A 24,094-nucleotide genomic window follows, 5' to 3' on the forward strand; every position below is an offset into this window, starting at 1 on the left:
GGCCCTGCCGTGTGCATATCGTTCCTGGCTACCATTTTTCTGTTCGGTAGTCGCGGGCCAAGACTGGTTGCCCTACATTGAAGCTCCTTGTTGGCTTCTCATGGATGTGCTGGAATTGCTTACTCTCAACATCTCTTCGTACGTTTGGTCTGAGCAAATCCAGGCGAGAGCTTAACCTTCGGTTAAAGAACATCATGGCTGGGGCCTGGTTGGTGACTGCATGTGCCGCATTCCGGTAGGCGAACAGGAAATTGTCCACCTTGTGCTGCAGCGGAATGTTGTCATTGTACATAGCCTTTATTGCCTTCTTAAAGGTTTGTACGAACCTCTCAGCCAATCCATTTGTGGCTGGATGATACGGGGCGGATGTGTAATGCCTTACCCCATTCTTTTTCAAGAACCTCCGGAACTCTTCGGACACAAACTGTGGTCCGTTGTCGGAGCAAATCTGTTCTGGCAAGCCATTCCTGGCAAAAATGGTCCGTAGGACTGCAATAGTTTTCTCCGTGGTGGTGGAGGACATTTTGATGACCTCAGGCCATTTGGAGTGCGCATCCACGGCTATTAAAAACATTGAGTCCATGAATGGACCAGCAAAATCAATATGCACCCGTTGCCATGGAGATGAGGGCCACTCCCATGGGTGTAGAGGGGCCTGTGGTGGTGCATTTTGGACTTTCTGGCATCCTGAGCAGCTCTTGGTCAGGTCCTCGATTTGGTTATCGATTCCCGGCCACCACACATAAGCCCTGGCTAGGCTTTTCATTTTTACCCCTCCCAGATGACCCTCATGAAGCTCATTGAGCACTCTATCCCTTAACTTGGGTGGAATTACCACTCGGGATCCACACATCAAGGTCCCCCAGCACACTGACAGCTGTTCTCTCCTTGTCGAGAATGCTGGCAACAGTGAGTCGCCATGTGCTGGCCATCCCTTCACCGTCAAATCATATACCCGAGACAGTATCGGGTCATTTCGGGTTTCCTTTTCGATACAAGCGTTAGTTACCGGTAGGTATTCAACTATAGTCGAATGGAATATTTCGACAGGATCCACTGCTGGTGCTTCCTCCACAGTAGGCAGTGGCAGGCGTGATAGCCCATCAGCATTTCCATGCTGTTTCGTGCCCTTATATTCAATCTCATAGTGGTGCGCCCCTAGAAAAAGTGACCACCTTTGTAGTCGTTGCGCAGTCATCACCGGAACGCCCTTCTTCGGATTAAAAATGGAGACAAGAGGCTGGTGATCAGTCAGCAAGGTGAATTTCTGCCCGTGCAGATAGTGATTGAACTTTTTCACTCCCCACACTAGGCTGAGGGCCTCCCTGTCAATCTGGGCGTAGTTACGCTCGGCTGAGGTTAGTGATCGTGACGCAAAGGCTATTGGCCTCTCTGAGCCATCCGAGAATTTGTGCGACAGCACCGCTCCAATGCCGTAGGGTGACGCATCACAGGCCAACCGAATTGGTAATGCTGGGTTGTAATGAGCCAATACCTCTTTCGATGTGATTAGTGTTTTGCTCTTCTGGAAAGCTCGTCTACATTCGTCACTCCACTTCCATGGCACCCCAGTTTGCAGTAGGGTGTTCAGTGGGTGTAGTATTGTAGACAAATTTGGCAAGAACTTATGGTAGTAGTTTACCAGCCCGAGGAACGACCTCAGTTGTGACACATTTTCCGGTGCTGGAGCCTTGACTACTGCCTCAATCTTCTCTGGGGACTTATGTAACCCCTCTTTATCGATAACGTGGCCACAATACGAGATCTATTTTCTAAAAAACTCGCATTTGGGGCGGTTAGCTCGGAGCCCATATTCCTGCAATCTAGTGAGCACCTGCTCCAGGTTGGCAAGGTGATCACTGTCATTTTCGCCCATGACCAGGATGTCGTCCAAATAACACTGGGTCCCTGGGATCCCTTGCAGGACTTGTTCCATTGCCCTCTGCCAAATAGCCGGAGCTGATGCTACCCCGAATACCAGCCGGTTGTATTGGTAGAGACCTTTATGGGTGTTGATTGTGAGGTATTTTTTTGATGCTTCTTCTACCTACATTTGCAGATACGCCTGGGCCAGATCAATCTTAGTGAAGCATTTCCCTCCAGATAGCGAGGCGAAAATATCTTCAATCCGTGGAAGTGGATATTGTACGGTGTGAAGGACCGGGCTCACTGTTACCTTAAAGTCCCCACAGATGCGAACCTTCCTTGGTTCCCCAGGCGTGCTGCTCAACGACTTTTTCATCACAGGGATGATGGGTGTAGCCCACTCGCTCCAGTCTACCTTGGACAGTACACCTGAACGTTCCAGACTCTCCAGTTCTGCTTCGACGGCTGGGCGGATCGCATAATTTTGGGCTTGCGTTTTCTTCAATTTTAATTGTCGCTGTCATGCCTTTTAGTGTTCCGAGTCCTTGCTGGAACAATTCTTTCGCGTCAGTTAGGATCTTTGACAGTCGCCCAGGTGTGATGTCATCATCCTTTTTGTCAGCCACAGTCAGTGCCTGTATGGAATGCCAATCCAGTTGTATCTTCCGGATCCATTCACGCCCCAGTAATGGCGGTCCTCCATCTTGCAATACATACAGGTCTAGTTTTGGTGTTTCCTTACCGTTATATATAACGGTCACCCTTATTTTTCCTTTGGGGTAGACTTTTTGCCCCGTGTACGTCTTCAAAATAATTTTTGTGTCTCTCAAGGGTATGTGTGAGAATAGCCGCTCGTAGTCCCGTCGGTTTATGACTGTTAGGGCTGATCCTGTGTCCAGTTCCATCTTTACCTGGACTCCTGCTATCTTGAGAGTGACCCAAATGGTTCAGTGATCCTCCATTGTGATCACATTATGTAGTTTCAGACAACTCAGTTCGCTGCTTTCGGAGTCGTTATCACTCTTTTGTTCGTCTGAACTATTCTCCGTCATCTTATGTACCTTCTTGTACTTTCCTTTGGTAGGTTTCTTATTGCTGGTTTTCTTTCCCGACCTGCAGACTCGTGCTATGTGTCCTACTTTTCCACACTGTCTGCACACTTTGTCTTTGAACCAGCAATCATTCTGGTCGTGTGTTGTTCTGCCGCAGCGATAGCACTTCTCTGTTCCATATGACATTTCGTTTGTGCCATATTCTTGTGATCTCTGTTGTATCTCTGTAGCGCCCCGTGCTGCTGCTTCATATGATACCACAATGCTGAAAGCCTTTTCCAGTGTAAGGTCCTTTTCAGATAAAAGCCGTTTCTGGGTTCCTTCACTTTGAAGCCCACACACAAACTTGTCCCTTAAGGTATCTGCCAGTCCCGCTCCAAACTGGCAGTGTTTCGATAGTTTGCGCAGTTCTGTTAAATAATCAGCATTGCTTTCATCCTTATGCTGGTTCCGTTTGTGAAACTTGAATCTTTCTGCGATCAGCAGCGGTGTGGGGTTTAAATGTTCCTTTAGTATCGTTACTATGTTTTCAAAACTCTTTTCCATTGGCTTCGTTGGGGTTACTAGATTTCGTAATAAACCATACGTCTTTGCACCCATTAAATTTAACAATACCGACGCTTTCTTTTCATCTGACACCTCATTTGCCTTGCAGTACACTTCTATTCATTCGACATATGTAGTCCAATCTTCGACTTCATTGGCAAATGCGGTGATACTGCCACTCTTCGGCATTTTGGGTGTGGTTTAAAATGGCATCTCCCAATGGCTTAAAATGGCGTCTCCCGCGCTTTCCTTCCTCCCCCGCTCCCGGCGGTTCTCGTGGCAATGGCGGCACCCTGTGGGTTTCTGCGCACCTCTCTCCCTCTCTCCGACGCTGCTCGGCCCCTGAGCACCGGCTGCGCCCTGTGCGCTCTGCCCTCTCTCTCTCTCCCCCCCGTCGACGCTGCTCGGCCCTTTTGTTGTGCCGCTCGGTCGGGCTCTAGCCCGCCGCTGTCCGGGAATGGTCTGCGCACTACCTGTTGCCAGCCCGTTTCGCTGGACCACCTCGACTGGAAAGCCAAGCCTGGCTCTCGACAGCCTCCCCCGCAATTCTCGAGTCTCTGCTGGATGACTGGGCGGTTGCCCGTGGTCGACGCCCGAGTCTCTGGCCTTGACCTCCATTCCACTGATCTCCAGGAACGAATCCTCGGGAGGTGATGCAGAGTTGCAGGTAGGTTCGAACCTGCCTCGTCGCCAATGTTACGTCCGTGTATAATAAGATACAGACTGCAGCAGAATCGAGACAACAGGTGTTTACTCAACGTGGCTCACATTTGAACTGACTGTACAGATTACTACTCAGTGCTATATACAGGTGTGGTCACTGCCGGTACTACTGTATACATGAGCTGTAAAAAGTAGTTCCCCCCCTTAAAGGTAAATACATTACAGTGGGCACATAAGATTAGGACTATCGTTCGAGTGAAGGATTAACACTGACATTTAAAAAAAAATTGTTTATGGGATGTGGCCATCGCTGGCAAGGCCAGCATTTATTGCCCATCCCTAATTGCCCTTGAGAAGGTGATGGTGAGCTGCCTTCCTGAACCGCTGCAGTCCGTGTTGTGAAGGTATTCCCACAGTGGTTAGGTAGGGAGTTCCAGGATTTTGACCCAGCGACGATGAAGGATCGGCAATATACTTCTAAGTCAGGATGATGTGTGACTTGGAGGGGAACTTGGAGGTGGTGGTGTTCCCATGCGCCTGCTGCCCTTGACCATCTAGGTGGAATAGGTCACGTGTTTGGGAGGTGCTGCCGAAGAAGCCTTGGCGAGTTGCTGCAGTGCATCTTGCAGATGGTACACACTGCAGCCATGGTATGCTGGTGGTGGAGGGAGTGAATGTTTAAGGTGGTGAGTGGGGTGACAATCAAGCAGCTGCTTTGTCCTGGATGGTGTCGAGCTTTTTGAGTGTTGTTGGAGCTGCACTCATCCAGGCAAGTGGAGAGTATTCCATCAAACTCCTTACTTGTACCTTGTAGATGGCGGAAAGGCATTGGAGAGTCAGGAGGTGAGACACTCGCCACAGAATACCTAGCCTCTAACCTGCTCTTGTTGCCACAGTATTTATGTGGCTGGTCCAGTTAAGTTTCTGGTCAATGGTGACTCCCAGGATGTTGATGGTGGGGGATTCGGCGATGGTAATGCCGTTGAATATCAAGGAGCGGTGGTTAGACTCTCGCTTGTTGGAGATAGTCATTGTCTGGCACTTCTGTGGCTCGAATGTTACCTGTTACTTATCAGCCCAAGCCTAAACGTCATCCAGGTCTTGTTGCATGCGGGCATGGACTGCTTCTTTTTCTGAGGAGTTGTGAATGGCACTGAACACTGTGCAGTCATCAGCGAACATCCCCATTTCTGACTTTATGTTGGAGGGAAGGTCATTGATGAAGCAGCTCAAGATGGCTGGGCCTAGGACACTGCCCTGAGGAACTCCTGCAGCGATGTCCTGGGGCTGTGATGATTGATCTTCAACCACCACAACCATCTTCCTTTGTGCTGGATATGACTCCAACCAGTAGAGAGTTTTCCCCCTGATTCCCATTGACTTCAGTTTTACTAGGGCTCCTTGATGCCACACTCGGTCACTCTCACCTCACCTCTGGAATTCAGCTCCTTTGTCCATGTTTGGACCAAGGCTGTAATGAGGTAGGGAGCCGAGTGGTCTTGGCGGAACCCAAACTTGGCATCAGTGAGCAGGTTATTGATGAGTAAGTGTCGCTTGATAGCACTGTTGATGACACCTTCCATCACTTTGCTGATGATTGAGAGTAGACTGATGGGGCGGTAATTGGCCGGATTGGATTTGTCCTGCTTTTTGTGGACAGGATGTACCTGGGCAGTTTTCCACATTCCAGATGCCAGTGTTGTAGCTGCATTGGAACAGCTTGGCTAGAGGCACGGCTGGTTCTGGAGCACAAGTCTTCAGCAGGATAGCCGGGATGTTGTTGGTGCCCATAGCCTTTGCTGTATCCAGTACGCTCAGCCGTTTCTTGATATCACGTGGAGTGAATCGAATTGGCTGAAGTCTGGCTTCTGTGATGGTGGGGACCTCAGGAGTAGGCCGATATGGATCATCCACTCGGCACTTCTGGCTGAAGATGGTTGCAAACGCTTCAGCCTTGTCTTTTGCATTCACGTGCTGGGCTCCACCATCATTGAGGATGGGGATATTCATGGAGCCTCCTCCTCCCGTTAGTTGTTTAATGATCCACCACCATTTACGACTGGATGTGCCAGGACTGCAGAACTTTGATCTGACATGGACTGAGTGGGCCGAACAGTCTGTTTCTATGTGTAATTCTATGTAATCCTGATTGTTGCAAGTAATATTGAACAGATTAGAGCACATTATTGGAAGCATTCTGAAGTTAGGGCAAATGATGGGCTCTGGGAGCAACAACTGCTCTGCTTTCTCTGATATTGCTCCTTGGTCACTATTGCCAGGAATCAGAGCAGAAGTCATTGAATAGCATAAAATGTATCCTACACAGAGCTTGCAGTGGAGAAATTTCTGCCAGCTATATGTCAGATTCATTTGTCCCATGAACATAGTTAATGCTGTAAGAAGGGTGATTCATGAAACTGAATCAGAGATACTTTATCTGCACGATCAACAATAATGAACATTATTTAGTAACTTATTTTAAATATATATATCTGTGGCTAAAGATCAAAGCAATCAATTATTACATAGCAAATTGCAGTTTCTTTCTTATTCCTTCATGGGATGTGGGCGTTGCTGGCAAGGCTAGCATTTATTGCCCATCCCTAGCTGCCCTTGAGAAGGTGGTGGTGAGCCACCTTCTTGAACTGCTGCAGTCCCTGCAGTGAAGGTACTCCTATAGTGCTGTTAGGGAGGGAGTTCCAGGATTTTGACCCAGCAACGATGAAGGAACGGCGATATACTTCCAAGTCAGGATGGTGTGTGACTTGGAGGGAATCTTGGAGGTGGTGGTGTTCCCATGCGCCTGATGCCCTTGTCCTTCTAGGTGGTAGAGGTCGCGGGTTTGGGAGGTGCTGCCGAATAAGCCTTGGCGAGTTGCTGCAGTGCATCTTGTAGATGGTACACACTGCAGCCACGGTATGCCGGTGGTGGAGGGAGTGAATGTTTAAGGTGGTGGATGGGGTGCCAATCAAGTGGGCTGCTTTTTCTTGGATGGTGTCGAGCTTCTTGAGTGTTGTTAGAGCTGCACTCATCCAGGATTCCATCACATTCCTGACTTGCGCCTTTTAGATGGTGGAAAGGCTTCGGGGAGTCAGGAGGTGAGACACTCTCTGCAGAATACCCAGCCTCTAACCTGCTCTTGTTGCCATAGTATTTATCTGGCTGGTCCAGTTAAGTTTCTGGTCAATGGTGACCCCCAGGATATTGATGGTGGGGGATTCAGCGATGGTAATGCCGTTGAATGTCAAGGGACAGTGGTGAGATGCTCGCTTGTTGGAGACAGTCATTGCCTGACACTTGTGTGGCGCGAATGTTACCTGCCACTTATCAGCACAAGCCGGAATGTCATCCAAGTCTTGCTGCATGTGGCATGGACTGCTTCATTATCTGAGGAGTTGCGAATGGCACTGAACACTGTGCAGTCATCAGCGAATATCCCCACTTCTGACCTTATGATGGAGGGAAGGTCATTGATGAAGCAACTGAAGATGGTTGGGCCTAGGACACTGCCCTGAGGAACTCCTACAGCGATGTCCTGGGGCCATGATGATTGACCTCCAACCACCACAACCATCTTCCTTTGTGCTAGGTATGACACCAGCCAGTGGAGAGTTTTCCCCCCGATTCCCATTGACTTCAGTTTTACTTGGGCTCCTTGATGCCACAGTCGGTCAAATGCTGCCTTGATGTCAAGAGCAGTCACTCTCACCTCACCTCTGGAATTCAGCTCTTTTGTCCATGTAATGTACACAACATTGAAGGGACTACTTTGTTTTGCAGATGTACATCCTTAGTTGCGAGCGTATATAACAGACGCGTATCGATTTGTATAGTCAGTGCCGAAGTTCCAGTTAAAGAGTAAAGATCACTTGAAGTTACCCTCAGTCTCTGCTGCTTTATTATTTTATGTAGTTGTGTATAGCGGTACAAACACAACAAATTGGCGACGAGAATTATGAACCTACGTCTTCCTATTCTGGCATCGCATCCAGAGGACACCGAAACTTGGAAGAAAGGAGCGAGAAGGCAGAGAAAACAGAGCACGCTTGCTAAGCTAGGCAGGGGATACGTAAGTCAAGTGAAAAGTGCACAGTGACTTGCATGACGCTAGCTAACTAGTAAAGAAAGAAAAACGGGTTTGGAAAAAAAAATGGCGATGATTGGCACTATTGCAGCATTTGATAGCAGCATTGAAGACTGGGCAACTTACATTGAAAGAGTGGAGTTGTACTGTGAGGGTAACGGAGTGGAGGTAGAAAAGAAAGCCACTGTTTTGCTGAGTGTTATGGGCGTAAAGACATATGGGCTGCTACGTAGTTTATTAACCCCTGAAAAGCCAGCAAACAAAATAGTCAAACAAATAGTGGACACACTCCAAGACCATTTAAGCCCCAAACCACTGCTCATAGCCGAAAGATTTAAATTCCATAAATGGAACCAGAGCAAAAATGAAAGCATTTCTGAATATTTGGCAAAGTTGCGCAAATTATCAGAACATTGCCAATTTGGAGTGGGCTTATCAGACGCATTGAGGGACAGATTTGTGTGTGGCATGCAAAGTGAAAGCACACAAAAGAAGCTCCTGTCTGAAAAAGACCTCACATTGGAGAAGGCTCTGAGTATTGCAATATCAATGGAAGCAGCAGCACGTGGCGCTTTAGAAATTCAACAAAAATCCCTGGAATATTCAACTAATAAAATGTCACTGAAACAAGAAAAGAAGTGTTATTGCTGTGGCAAAATGTCACATGACCACAATGACTGTTGGTTTAAAGACAAAGACTGCAGACAATGTGGCAGGCAAGGGCACATTGAAAGAGTCTGCAAAGCAAATAAGAAGCTGAAAACTGATACAATACAGAGTAACAAGAAGGTACATCAAGTGACTGAAAACAAAAAACCTTTCAAAGATAGATACAAGAAGGAACAACACGTGACTGGAAACAGTTCAGATTTTTAAAAAAGTGACACAGACTCAGAGGAAGAGGATTTGGCTTGTCTGAAACTACACAGTGTGAAAGAGACAGAGGATCACAGAATAATATGGATTACTCCAGAAGTGGCAGGAGTTAGGCTGAAAATGGAGTTGGACACAGGCTCAGCTTTAACAGTGATCTCTGTACATGACTACAAACGACTGTTTTCACACATACCACTAAGGCCAACTAAAGTACTGTTAAAGACATACACAGGACAAAGAGTGTGCCCCAAAGGTAAAATAAAAGTGACAGTGGCATACAAAGAAAAAAAATACCGCAATTGAAACTCTATGTACTGAAAAATGGAGGACCACCATTGCTGGGACGTGAATGGCTCAGGAAAATACAGTTGGATTGGCACACCATCCAAGCACTGTTTGTGTCAGCAAAGGAGGACAGCAATGCCACTCCTGTGAGACTGTCACAAATACTCTCTGACTCTCAGGAAGTGTTCAAGAAGGGAATAGGAACACTTAAGGGCATGAAAGCAAAAATTAAGATTGAGGAGAAAGCAAATCCAAAGTTCCACAAGGCCAGACCAGTGCCTTATGCAATTCGCCCTTCAGTAGAAGCAGAGCTGGAGAACTTGGAGCAGTTAGGGGTCCTGTCCAAGGTGGATTGGAGTGAATGGGCCACACCTATAGTTCCAGTGATAAAGAAAACCTCCAGCACAAAACCAGGAAAGCCAAGAAAAGTGCGCATCTGCGGAGACTTTAAAGCGACTGTTAACCCAGTCCTCCACACAGTACAGTATCCATTGCCTCGCATTGAGGACATCTTTGCTTCCCTGTCAAGAGGGGAACGCTTCACAAAGATTGACTTGGCCCAGGCCTATCTCCAAATGGAAATTGATGATGCATCAAAGAAGTACCTGACAATAAATACGCACAAAGGCCTTTACCAGTACAATCGGCTGGTATTCGGAATAGCATCAGCTCCTGCAATCTGGCAAAGGGCAATGGACCAAGTCCTGCAGGGGATCCCAGGTACTCAGTGTTATCTTGATGACATCATCATTACTGGCAAGAATGACAACGACCACCTTTCCAACCTCGAACAGGTGCTCATCAGGTTACGGGAGTATGGGCTCCGAGCGAACCGAGACAAGTGTGAGTTTTTCAAAAAGGAAATCTCATACTGTGGACATGTGATTGACAAGGATGGTTTACACAAGTCCCCAGACAAGACTGAAGCTGTGATTAATGCACCAACACCTGAAAATGTGTCTCAGTTGAGATCATATCTTGGACTGGTGAACTACTATCACAAGTTCTTGCCCAACCTATCTACAGTGTTACATCCACTAAATGCACTGCTATAGACAGGGTCACAATGGAAGTGGAGTGATAGCTGTGAACAAGCTTTTCAAGAGAGTAAAAGACTCATTACTTCAGAAGAGGGGTTAGCTCACTTTGATCCATCCTTACCTATTCGACTGGCATGTGATGCTTCACCCCATGGCATTGGTGCCGTGTTGTCACATAAGTTCCCAGACGGCTCAGAAAGACCAATAGCCTTTGCCTCAAGATCATTGACTACAGCTGAACGCAATTATGCACAGATTGACCGAGAGGCCCTCAGCCTTGTGTGGGGAGTCAAGAAATTCGACCACTACTTGTATGGTCAACAGTTTACACTGTTAACTGACCACCAGCCTCTCGTTTCAATCTTCAACCCAAGGAAGGGCGTTCCAGTGATGACGGCACAACGGCTGCAGCGATGGTCACTCTTCCTAGGGGCTCACCTGTATGACATTGAATACAAGGGGACCAAGCAACATGGCAACGCCGATGGTTTGTCACATTTACCACTGCCAACCTCAGAGAGAACTACAACAGTTGACTCAGCAGAGGTAGTTCACACAATAGTTGAGCAACTACCAGTGACAAACTCCCTCATTGAAAGAGAAACACGCAGTGAACCTACATTGTCAAAAGTTTATGACATCACTGTGAAGGGATGGCCAGCGCTTGGTGACTTATTGTTTCCAGCATTCTCAGCTAGGAGGGAGCAGTTATCAGTGTGTCAGGGAACACTGATGTGCGGCTCACGAGTTGTGATTCCTCCCAAGCTTCGTAACCGAGTGCTAGATGAACTGCATGAAGGCCACTTAGGTACGGTAAAGATGAAAAGCCTTGCCCGTGAATACATGTGGTGGCCGGGAATTGACAAACAGATCGAGGACCTGACAAAGAGCTGCTCAGGATGTCAAAAGATCCAGAACGCACCACCACAAGCCCCTCTCCATCCATGGGAATGGCCCTCATCACCATGGCAACGTGTGCACATCGACTTTGCTGGACCATTCATGGACTCCATGTTCTTGATTGCAGTTGATGCACATTCCAAATGGCCCGAGGTCATTAAAATGAAATTAACCACATCTGAAAATACCATTTCAGTTTTGAGGACCATGTTCGCTAGAAATGGGCTACCAGAACAAATCTGCACAGACAATGGACGACAATTTGTCTCTGACGAATTCCATGGTTTCATGAGGAAAAATGGAATCAAGCACTACACATCTGCCCCGTACCATCCAGCTACAAATGGCTTGGCAGAAAGATTCGTACAGACTTTCAAGAAGGCCATCAAAGCAATGTACAGCGAGAATCTACCACTACAACACAAGATAGACAATTTCCTCTTTGCTTATCGGAACGCAGTACACGCAGCCACTAATCAGACTCCAGCGATGATGTTTCTGAACAGGAACCTGAGATCTCGCATGGACCTTCTTAAGCCTAATGTACGTCATGATGTAGAGAGCAAACAGTTCAAACATTTGAATGCTAAGCCAACAAGAAGCTTCAGTGTGGGACAGTCAGTTCCTGCTCGTGATTTCCGGACGGAGAAGTGGCAACCAGGGACAATATCCACAAGAGAGGGACCACTGATGTATACTGTGGATGTGGGAGAGAACGTTTTGAGATGTCATGTGGACCAAATTCTGGATGTTCAGGTGGAAAACACCCCTATACCTCGCCCAGATTCACCTGACATGGAAGCAGACACTCCTGATTCATCAGCATCAGCACCAGCCTCATCCACAGCTGAGAGCTCTATCTGTGCTGATAGCTCACCTGATGCCCCTGTACCTGTACAGTCTCATTCCCCAAAGCAAGAGAGTCTGGAGAGATGTTACCCAGAAAGGCAGAGGAGGCCTCCCCAGAGACTTGACTTGTAAAAGGGCTGTTGACAAAATAAAATGTTATGTTGGAATTTGAATTTTGTTACTTTTAAGAAAACAAAACGGTTACTGTAAAGACAGGCTCTGTATGTTAATTATAGAAATTTTGCGTTAATATACTATTAAACTAAAGGGGGAGGAAGTGTAATGTATACAACATTGAAGGGTCTACTTTGTTTTGCGGATGTACATCCTTAGTTGCGAGCGTATATAACAGACGCGTATCGATTTGTATAGTCAGTGCCGAAGTTCCAGTTAAACAGTAAAGTTCACTTGAAGTTACTCTCAGTCTCTGCTGCTTTATTATTTTATGTAGTTGTGTATAGCGGTACAAACACAACAGTCCATGTTTGGACCAAGGCTATAATGGAGCTGAGTGGTCGTGGTGGAACCCAAACTGGGCATCAGTGAGCAGGTTATTAGTGAGTAAGTGCTGCTTGATAGCACTGTCAATGACACTTTCCATCACTTTGCTGATGATTGAGAGTAGACTGATGGGGCGGTAATTGGCCGGATTGGATTTGTCCTGCTTTTTGTGCACAGGACATACCTAGGAAGTTTTTAACATTGTCTGATAGATGCCAGTGTCATAGCTGTATTGGAACAGCTTGGCTAGAAGCGCGGCTAGTTCTGGAGCACAAGTCTTCAGCACGACAGCCGGGATGTTGTCGGGGCCCATAGCCTTTGCTGTATCCAGTGCGCTCAGCCGTTTCTTGATATCACGTGGAGTGAATCGAATTGGCTGAAGACTGGCTTCTGTGATGGCGGGGACCTCAGGAGGAGGCCGATATGGATCTTCCACTCGGCACTTCTGGCTGAAGATGGTTGCAAAAGCTTCAACTTTGTCTTTTGCACTCACGTACTGGGCTCCACCATTATTGAGTATAGGGATATTCATGGAGCCTCCTCCTCTCGTTAGTTGTTTAATGGCCCTCCACCATTCACGACTGAATGTAGCAGGACTGCAGAGCTTTGATCTGATCCGTTGATTGTGGGATCGCTTAGCTCTATCTATAGCATGCTGCTTTCATTTTTTAGCATGCATGTAGTCCTCTGTTGCAGTTTCTCCAGGTTGGCAAAACTTTGGGTTTAGCAAAATTGGCTGTAAAGATAACTGAAACAGACTTGAGTCCTAAAGAGGCATAGAGGAGGATTTCCTTCACATTACATCCAGTAAATGGATGGTCTCGGGGAAGAAAATCAAGGAAAATGGGGCAAGGAGTGCATCCTTCCCAAGTCTTGACCCTTAAATTGGCCACTGAAATCTTCTCCACCCACACTGTTACCAATGATAGACGCCCAACCATTGTCTACCCCACTGCATATACATGATAACGAGGGGTGGGGATTAAGATTCTGCCAGATTTACGTCTGTTCCCACCTCTGCACTGTTGATTGAAGGGAAGGCCATAAAAGAAGAGGTGGTAATGATACTTTGGTGGTGGGAACATAGAAGAATTGATGATGAGGCCATGATTTTATCTATTTTTATGATTTCAGTTATTTTCCACTGCTCCAACAAAGAATATTTGCAACTGGGCCTCAAATTATTTTTGTTCCTCTGGACCTTGAACTCTTGTCAGCCACTCAGTTGTTGGCCAGTCCCTTTAAGCTGCTGCAGGAAGGGAAACAATGCAGCAGTACAACATTTCCCTCCCCTGCAGAGGTGGACTCCCATTGCGGAGTGTAGATATTGCTAAGAGCCTGACCTGCAAATTTCTTGACCCTGACACCGGAAAATGGGATGAGGTCACAGCGGGGTCGAACCAGCGAGCAGAGTTCCTGCCTGACCCACTCCTGGTGACAATCTCGCCCTTGGGGAAAATCCGTTGCATTGTGTCCATCTCACAAGACACTTTGATTCCATAGCATTACCAATTGAGTCAGCATATAAATGTTTATTTTTAATTTTTGCAGTGCTTTGAATAAAAATCAATGAAATATCTTTGAGGTATATTAATAGCCCCATTGGATGGGAGGTTGGATATATTCATTACCTGTTTGTATTTCACACTATAGCAATACATTAAATCATTTTGACACTGTACAGGTTGCTGCTCAGACTGTATCTAGAGTACTGTGCCCAGTGTTGATCTCCTCACATGGTGGGTGATACAGTGGCCTTGGAAAAGGTCCAGATGAGAGCTACAAAAATGATTCCTAGCTTAAAGAACCTCAGCTACTCAGATATTGGTCTTTTTACTTTAGAGCACCGTAAACTTAGATGTGATCTGATAAAGGTCTATAAAATAATTAAAGGGCTGGATAGCATCCCTTTTGATTGATTATTCCAATTTAACAGATTGTTGAGGACCAGGGGACATGAGCTTAGACTGTGTAAGAGTAAGAATAGGCTGGCTCTTTGGCGGTTCTTCTTTTCCCCGAGAGTAGTGAGCCTCTGGAATACATTGCCGGCTGGTGTGATGGGTGCTGCCTTCAAAAGGGAGTTGGACCAGTTCCTAACTGGAGCAGAGATGACATCATATAGAAGGTAAGTTTCTTTGTAGGTAACACTGGGTCCATGTGATCTCCTGGAATGATTTTGATCGCCTGAGGCGGCTGGAGAGGAATTTTACAGAGTTCCCCCCCCCCCCATTGGCCCTGTTTTCCCCCCTTTTTTTGACAATCCCAGGAGATTACATGGCTACGGGGATGGGTGTGAAGGGGTGGCGTAGGGAAAGAGAAGGGCTGTTTAGCCATGATAGTCGAGCCATCATGGTGTGGGGTAGGCTTGATGGACCATCTGGCCTTTTCATGCCCTTTATTTTCGTATGTTCATATCAATAGTTAATAAATAATCAAGCCAATAATTACATTATTATTTTCCATCCACAATTTGTACATTATCCATTCGAAGTATCAAGCCTGTTTGAACTTGAAAGTGATTGCTGACAGCTGGCAAATTCTTGAAGTAATTCATGCTGCTCACATCTTTATTTATTGTTTGATTTTTCTGCTTATTGGGGTGAGAGAAGTTAGTGCTGGGGAATGGATTTGTGGTACCCAGTCTCAGCTACAGTGTGGTTAGATACAGTGCAAATTCCCTCTACCTTGTCTATGTTTCAGCCTCTACCCCACCAGTAACATATTGCCATTTCATACACCAGCAATCCTCTGGCTTTTCTACCTGCCACTCGGAACTGGGTTGAGATTTCTCAAACCTATTTGACACAGGACCCTTACAGTTAGCAACAGAAGAGACCTTTATCCCAGATGCAGCATCCTAAAAATGTCTTTACATAATGAGGTTAGAGATATTTTCCAAGGACTTACCGGAAGTACATGAGAATCCTGACAAAAATGCTCCATAACTAACAGACTCTCCCATTGAAAGTGGAAACACAACACTCACAGAACCAATCCATGAATCAGCCTCCAAAGCCTCAGTTATGATAGATTTTCTTTGATAGACAAGCTTTTGTCTATGACAAAAGAAACTTGATGAAGAAGAGGACATTCCAGAGAGTGAGGCCTCAACCTGCAGCATTTGCAACAGTGTCATTGTTTTGAAATGGTAGACTTGTTCAGTCAGTTTTCTCTGCTATGACCACATTAATACTGCGTCTGTGGCATTTGATGTTTCAGAGTTATTTATGTAGCTGTTAAAGAGGAAACTATAAACAAAACGTAGACATCTTTGTGACAGACAAATCAATAATAGTAGTCCAGAATTTCCTGGAGACTTGCATCATTATAATGGCGCATCAACATCACAGGGTCCGATTAATGGCACAAAAGTAACTTCCAACATTACATACGCCACTCCATAATTTCCTAGGACATTTGCGCCACCCTGTTGTTTCCCTCGCTAAAACAGTTGAACAACTAATCATCATAGCTCTGCATTATTGAAATCAATACTGAATTAACGCCACTTCGATCGTTAATGAATGGCTCTAGTGATTTGAAAGCACAATTTATCAGGTAGCGTTAAGGTCAGTAGCCAAAGCAGAGAACGCAAAACCTTACTGTGAACCCGCAGTTTTATTTAAATATTGGATATCATGTTAAATGAATGATTTGTCATTATGTACCATGCAAAACTCCAGACAGAAGCTGGTGAATGAGCCTGATCCAAACTTCCCTAACAGAATGTCAGCGATGCTTAATAGCGATTTGACAGATGATGTGAATTATGGTAATAATAATGTCAATTACTAATATAATGACAATATTGTATACATAATTTAAAAGTACAATAATTATACACGCCCGGTAGGCTAGTTTTAAAAGTGATAAATTATGTTTTTTGGACCATGGGCAATCAAATCATTGCAAGCAGTGGGCTTTGCTGGTAATTACTACTCCCCATTGAACGTAGCCCAGTTGTCACCAAGTCAAACTGACCTGTGTATACAGCTGGCCCACTTCTGAGCAGTAGTGCCCCTTAAGACATCCTTGGTTCACCACCATCAGCGCTGTGGCATGTGATCAGTTCCACAGCAAATTTTGGCTTTGGATTGGCGCTGGAGGATCAGGACGAACAATAGTCTTATTTATGGTGATCGTCACCGATAACCCGATAACATTATTGCAGCAAATTCCGGGTCATTGGAAATTTCCTTTTTTGTGAATAATATCATAAGTGATATGTATCCATGGAAATATCCTTTAGGCTGTTTTTATGGGCATAAAAGATGTGCGTATATAAGGATGTATCTGCTTGCAAATGTGTGTATGTCTGCCTATGTGCATATCTGCATGCTTCTCTGTATATAGAAAGAAAGAACTTGCAATTCTGTCGGGCCTTTCACGACCTCAATGCCCCAAAGTGCTTTACAGCCAATAAAGTACTTTTGAAGTGTAGTCACCATTGTAATGCATTTTCATGCCGGCCATGTATATATGAGTCTATCTATGAATCCGCACACCAATGCAGATAAACAGTGCATGTGTATACAGATGGCGGACTGGCATGTGCATCTGCAAAATATGTGCCTCTAAATGCTGAAGTCATGACGGAACAATGGAATGCGATTATCTTACTTGCTATTTGCAGTTCACAAATCCTGTCTCAAATCCTGCCGCTGTAAAAAATCTTTAAAAATGAAAACAGGACTACAGGATCATCTCTGTGCTCCGAACAGCTGCAAAAGAAGTGTGAAGTGAAATCAGACTCACACATGAAGTGAGAATAAACTGCTTTCAAACCACAGAACAGTTAGAGGCTTGTTACAGAGATTAACAAAGACACTGACAAGTGACACATCAGCTCCAGTATTTTTGAAGTACTATCTGGTAATAACACTAATAATGAGTACTGGCATGGGCTAACCATTAGGGCCCATTCATATTATGTCCCTCCAGAGAGATGAGTTCACTTGTTGGCTGGAGGAAAGGACCCTCCAGTCCCTTGGCTGTAAATGTTAATGTACTGTGAAGAGAAAGCCAATGAAGTCTGAATGCGTCACAAGCTCCGAGCCATGAAAATCTCTGACCTCCATTTCCTTTTACATTCCCTCTGACCTGCAGTTTTAATTTTCTGGAAATTCACACTTTCCATGTGTTGGGCCAGATTACACAAACAGAGCCTGCCTTTTCCACAGAGGGGCTGGGAATGAGAGCATGCTGTAAGAAAAAAAAACAAATTAATAGACTTATGTGTTAACCCTTTGATGACTACACAGTATTGCTAAACCTTCAAGAAAAATCAGTTTGAAGTGAACTTATTTAGATTTTTCTTGAAAAATGAGAACTTGGCTGGCTACAGTTAATTGAAATTCAACTTGGTTCAAATTCAAGTGATCTGCCTTTTTGAAGAAAAAAAATCTAACGTGTGGCCTTTGGACCATTTTGTCCACAGCACATGTAAATCCCTAAGAATCCGAAAGTCATTATGCTTCTATGGCTTGATGTGAGCTTCTTGTGACCTGCTATTTGGAAGTCTTGTGCGTATCTTCGTCTTTCTGATATTTGAGGTTAATATTTTCATCCAACCAGTCTAATGGAATATGTGCATCCACTCTCCCTGTTGGGAAAGTGGGAAATATTGCCAAATCCCCATAGCATATATGCACTCCTCATCTCCTTGGGGCTCTAACTGGGCATATGTCTCTGCTATACCTAGTATTCCATTAAAGGTCTCCATGAAACTTTGGGTTGGTTCTTCCTTTTAGATAGAGGAGGAATGTGAAACTGTATCTAAAGTCTGAATAAATCCAAATTCTTATCCCTACTAATGTAGGGTGCATGTAATTTATTCTGCAAATGTGAGGCAATAGGTATTTCCAACTGTATCCACTTTGGTAGGAAAAATAAAAAAGCAAATTATTATTTAAATGGAGAGAAACTACATAATGCTGCGGTGCAGAGGGATCTGGGTGTCCTCGTACATGAAACACATAAAGTTAGCATGCAGGCACAGCAAGTAATTAGGAAGCCAAATGGAATGTTGGCCTTTATTGCAAGGGGGATGGAGTATAAAAGTAGGGAAGTCTTGCTACAACTGTACAGGGTATTAGGGAGACCACACCTGGAGTACTGTGTACAGTTTTGGTCTCCTTATTTAAGGAGGGATATACTTGCATTGGAGGCAGTTCAGAGAAGGTTCACTAGGTTAATTCCTGAGATGAAGGGGTTGTGTTATGAAGAAAGGTTGAGCAGGTTGAGCCTATACTCATTGGAGTTTAGAAGAATGAGAGGGGATCTTATTGAAACATATAAGATTCTGAGGGGGCTCGACAGGGTAGATGCAGAGAGGATCTCGTGGGGGAATCTAGAACTCGGGGGCACAGTTTCAGAATAAGGGGTCGCCCATTTAAAATGGAGATGAGGAGGAATTTCTTCTCTCAGAGGGTTGTGAATCTGTGGAATTCTCTACCCCAGAGAGCTGTGGAGGCGGAGCCATTGAATATATTTAAGGTGGAGATAGACATATATTTGAGCTACAGGGGAGTCGAGAGTTATGGGGAGCGGGCGGGAAAGTGGCGTTGAGGCCAAGATCAGATCAGCCATGATCTTATTGAATGGTGGAGCAGGCTCGAGAGACCGAATGGCCTACTCCTGCTCCTATTTCTTATGTTCTTAACTGTAGCTGTGTATGTAGCCAGTATAGATCTGCAGATGGATGAGCAACACTGAGCTAGTGGGAATATTTGTACAAGTGTGTGGGGGAAGGTGCATGCTCAGGATTGTTTTGTTTTACGCAAATGAATAAAATGTGCAGATGAAGGTTATTTTTATGATATTGTGATATGGCCTCTGTATGAGAGATAAATAGCAACTCTATTGCTAGTACTGAAGAATATAGAAACATATATGTCACATAATAAATAGGTCCAAGAAGCAGTGACCGTTATAGGCAGAAAAGACATTTTCAAATGCTACGAAGATTCTGGTAACTATTCTTGAGATATGTTCCAATGGCCGTTCACAATACGGGCTCTGATTTTCTAAAACATTGTCACTGTCAGTTTATGTTGTAATGCGCAAAGCTGTTACTTTCAGTGCCTGTGTGCGTTTCTGTGCTCTCACACCTAATCTCCACACCACACCTAATTCAACATTGCTATGCAATTATGCCAAATATTCAACGCCCAACACAGTAAATAGCCAAATACCAAATTCTTCGACCCAAGGAAAGAGTTCGTATCTTTCACCACAATCTGTGAATATCATTGAAATTTAAAATGACTAATGGCACACAGTAACACTGGCCCCGATATTTACGGGGAGACGGGGAGGGTGCGGGGGAGCGTGGTAGCGCAGTAGTGCGGGGAAAGCCCAGCAAGGCTGGGGACCCAGAGGTCCTGCCAAATTTAATGGCAGGACCTCCTCCATTTCCCACCCAGCAGCTAGCCAAATTAACAGGCTGGTTGGCTGCCGGACAGGAAAACCAGCGGCAGGAGGCCGCAGTCAGGGACCCTGGGGAACAGTCCCAGGCAATCCGGAGGGGGGAGGGAGCCAGAGATCGGGGCTGTGGGGGGGAGGGAGGGAGGGAGCTAGAGATCATGGCTTGGGGGGTCGGCAGTCACAGCAGGAGGGAGGGAGCTGGAGATCAGGGCTCAGGGGGGGGGGGGGGGAGGTCCCCTATCGCGGGAGGGAGGGAGGAAGCTAGAGATTGGGACTGGGGAGGAGGTCGTCGATAGCGGGAGGGAGGAAGCGAGAGGCTGTGATCGGCAGAGGGGAAGCCAAAGGCTTCTTTGAGGGGGTGGGGGGAGCAGGCCTGTTCTGCCTGGCCCACAAGGAGTGCTCTGAAAGGCACTTACCTTCTTGAGAAAGCAGCTCCTGCCTCCCTTTCACAGCTGGATTTCTCTGAGCCCTTGGAAACCCATCCAGCAATTGTTAAAGTTAAATCAGGCTTGCAATTGCACTGTGGGAGCCTGATTTAAATATGTTAATGAAATGTCCCGCCTCGAGGGCGGGACACTCACACGGCACAAAACCTGCCACTGTAAATATGGCAACTGGCACATACACGGCGGGTTGGGAACTCGCTTCTCGTTTTTAAATTTTTAAAAACACCCTCAACCCTCTCCCACCCATTGTGGGGGGGGGGGGGGGAATTAATGTTGAGGCCATTAATAACAACAAAAAATATCAGTTCAAATGGTCAGATCTAGGTTGAACTCCTTTGGATAATTCCAGGAAAATATCCACAATCATTACTTAAAAGTACTGAAGCTTGAAATTACATTTAAAAAGATTTTTATTAATTTGTTCTTTTTTTCGAACCATTTCCAACATCATGTAAATACGTTGGCACAAATTGTGTAATGGACTCAATCAATAACCCACTTGTGCAGAAATGAGAATTGTCATACACATGAATTAAAGGCAACGATACAAACTGTCCTGTGCAAATGCACATTTCATCAGCCTCATTTAGCCCTGAGCTCCGGGATAGAGCCGGAAAGAAGCAGTGATTATAATAAGCATACCTAAGAACTAAAGACCCTAAAACAAGTGTGATGAAAGGATGATAATGTCCCCATCACTTTCAATACTTTTAACTTGGAATGTGCTATGTGCTGCAAACAAGCTTCCCTGGATCACACGTCCAGATTGAGCTCCAACAACTTGAGAACTCTGTATTACAGCCAACATTTTTTTTTCCATGGTGCAGTTGGTGTTATGAGGAGACTGAAGGAGGTTATATTTGGAATGGTTGTTACGTCCAACTTTGAGCAACTATTTATATGTCATCTGATAAGTTGCACTCTTATTTCTGTTGACGACAACTGAGATTTAATTAATGTTTTTCCATACTCTTTTGGTTACTACGAGCCTGTGTTGCTCTTTTGATGACCTTTAACCTATGTCAGATATGAGGTAATTTACGACATTGTAAATTTACTGTTTATTCAGCACTGAGTGTGAACACATAGCAAGATTAATATAATATTAATCACTTCATTACTAAAGTTATTAATATTAAAGTCAAGAAAACCTCCATCTGAAATTACATAAAATGTAGTATGGGTGCCTGCACAGTTCAAACTTTCTGAGAGTATAGGAGATCTGAATATAACCAGGTGAACCTCACCTGATTTAGTGTAAAATCACACTATTGACAGACATGATTTTATTTCAATTTTCTAGAAATGTTCATTGTCTAGAAGTGGAAGAGTCTAATCCTGTAGTATGGTTTTACACCAAATCAGCGTGGTTCAGCCTCGCAAATCTGAATCTTGAAAATAGCCATTGTACACATTGGGGGTAATTTCAAACCCCAGGGCAGGTGGGGGAGGAGATAGGTGGGGGGTTAAAAATGAAAAATGGCAGATTTGCTAGAGTGATACCAGAACTGAGAGATTATGCCAATCAGGAGAGATTGAACAGGCTGGGGCTCTTTTCTCTGGAAAGGAGAGGACTGAGGGGTGACCTGATAGAGAGGTCTTTAATGTTATGAAGGGGCTTGATAAGGCAGGTGTAGAGAAGATATTTCTACTTGCGGGTGAGACCAGAACTGGGGTTCATAAATAAAAGATAGTCACTAATAAATCCAATAGGGAATTCAGGAGAAACTTCTTTACCCACATAGTGGTTAGAATGTGGAACTTGCTACCACAAGGAGTAGTTGAGGCGACGAGCATAGATGCTTTTAAGGGAAGCTAGATAAACACATGAGGGAGAAAGGAATAGGATATGTTGATAGGGCTAGATGAAGAAGGGTGGGAAAAGGCGTGTGTGGCGCATAAACATCGGCATGGACCTGTTGGGCCGAACGGCCTGTTTCTGTGCTGTAAATACTATGTAACCTGACCCCCAACCCACCCATTTATGGTTTTAACAGAGGCGAGTTAGGGGGCTGGAGACCAACCCGCTCTCAGGAGGCAGGTCGGTCACTAAAATCTTTTGAGGAGGCTGCGTGCCTCTATTTTAACTGAAGTTTTATTTTTAACACCTGCAGGCGGGGATTCCCGGGCCTCGGGAATCCTGGCAGAACAAAGGAGGTGAGAAGGGCGGGATTCCTGAGGTAAGTGCCTTTATTGCACTGCTTGTGGGCCTGGAGGAGCAGGAGTGCTTCCCCCGGCCCACCAAACACCCCGCAATGGGATCCCCGCGATCTGTCGCCCCCCACCCCATGTTCGAGTCCCCTCACCCCCCACGATGCCTGATTTCCCCCCGCAATGTCCTGTTCACTCCCCTGCAATGTCCCATTCACCCCCCATGAAATCTGACTGCCCCCCCACCTGCTGTGATGTCAGACATACCTAACATCCGTTCCACAGCTGCTGTCCAGTCTGACAGATAGCCAACCTGTCAATTGTCTGAGTGTCGGGCGAAAAACCTGTTGAAAAAGTTTAATACTGGTCATATCGTTAAATTCGGCAGGACCTGCAGGAAAACCTTACTTCTGGGTTTTCCGTCCGAAATTCCTCTTTCCCGCTCTCTTCCTGGCTCCGAATTATTATTGGGCCCATTATGTCATTTAATTCAGTTTGGATTCTACATTCAGTACGCCATTGTACATTGAATTTTAATTCAATTTGTTTCTTTCAGAACTTTTACAATTGCTCAGTCTGTAAAAATTTGTTCTAAACCAAATTATTTCATGTGCTTCGTGACATCTTTAAGAAAATGCTTTAATTTGAAAGGCTATTGATCTAGAAGAATATGCTATGCTGAGATTACTCATCCCCAATCACTCAACGAATTTATTAGATTAAGTGGTTATGATATTAAGCAGGCATTAGAAAAACAAACGTATACTTGAAACAGAATTAAAAAGGACATCAAAGAAATGATGAGAGGCAGATGTACTGTAAAAGGTAAAAGTATAGAAAAGAGAATGAGTGTACCAGAAAAACAGATGTAAAGGATTAACTCAACTGTCAGAGTTATTCAGATGCTTAAAAATTTCTTGGGGTTAATGGGAGGTTTGTTTGTGCATAGGTTAGGTATGAATAGAATATGCTTTGTTGTTGTATTACCTCTAATTTATGATGTGGCACGCATGATAATCAGGGCTCATCATTTGAGTCTTTGTGGATAGATCAATGGAGCTTCCCATTTAATTTGGTAAGTAATTTCGCTGAAGAACCACTAATAGACCCTTGTAAATGTTTGTTTAATTTATGTTGTGTACAGGTGTGTGGGCACGTGAACAGATGTTAAAAGAATATTTAATTATTAAAATTGTTCTGTCTGTAAAGACCTATCACTGTATTATTACAAAGTCATTTCAGCATTACTAATTGGTCCAAGCTAACCATATGATTATATTGTCACCATAAGTCAATCACATTCCAACAATCAATTCCACAGGAACACACGAGGCAGTTTTATTGCTACACTCTTCCCACTTTCCCTATTATCTTTATCCTGCTCCTCAATTTCTAATCGTTTGCTTCACT

General features: G+C 45.0%; 1 long non-coding RNA gene across 1 annotated transcript in view; it reads right to left on the reverse strand.

Annotated features, from left to right (window-relative positions):
- Positions 1 to 20,641, reverse strand: part of LOC147107621 (uncharacterized) — a 31,675-nt gene extending 11,034 nt beyond the window's left edge. The window contains exons 1-2 of the long non-coding RNA XR_015080922.1: positions 20,504 to 20,641; positions 17,763 to 17,864 (exon numbers count right to left, since the gene is read on the reverse strand). This is a non-coding gene — a long non-coding RNA (uncharacterized LOC147107621). The remainder of the gene's footprint in view (positions 1 to 17,762; positions 17,865 to 20,503) is intronic.
- Positions 20,642 to 24,094: the final 3,453 nt, after the last annotated feature.

Source organism: Somniosus microcephalus, chromosome 14 (genome assembly GCF_052327205.1).
Source record: "Somniosus microcephalus isolate GS21.2 chromosome 14, FLI_Smic_1.0, whole genome shotgun sequence".
Classification (NCBI taxonomy): Eukaryota; Metazoa; Chordata; class Chondrichthyes; order Squaliformes; family Somniosidae; genus Somniosus; species Somniosus microcephalus.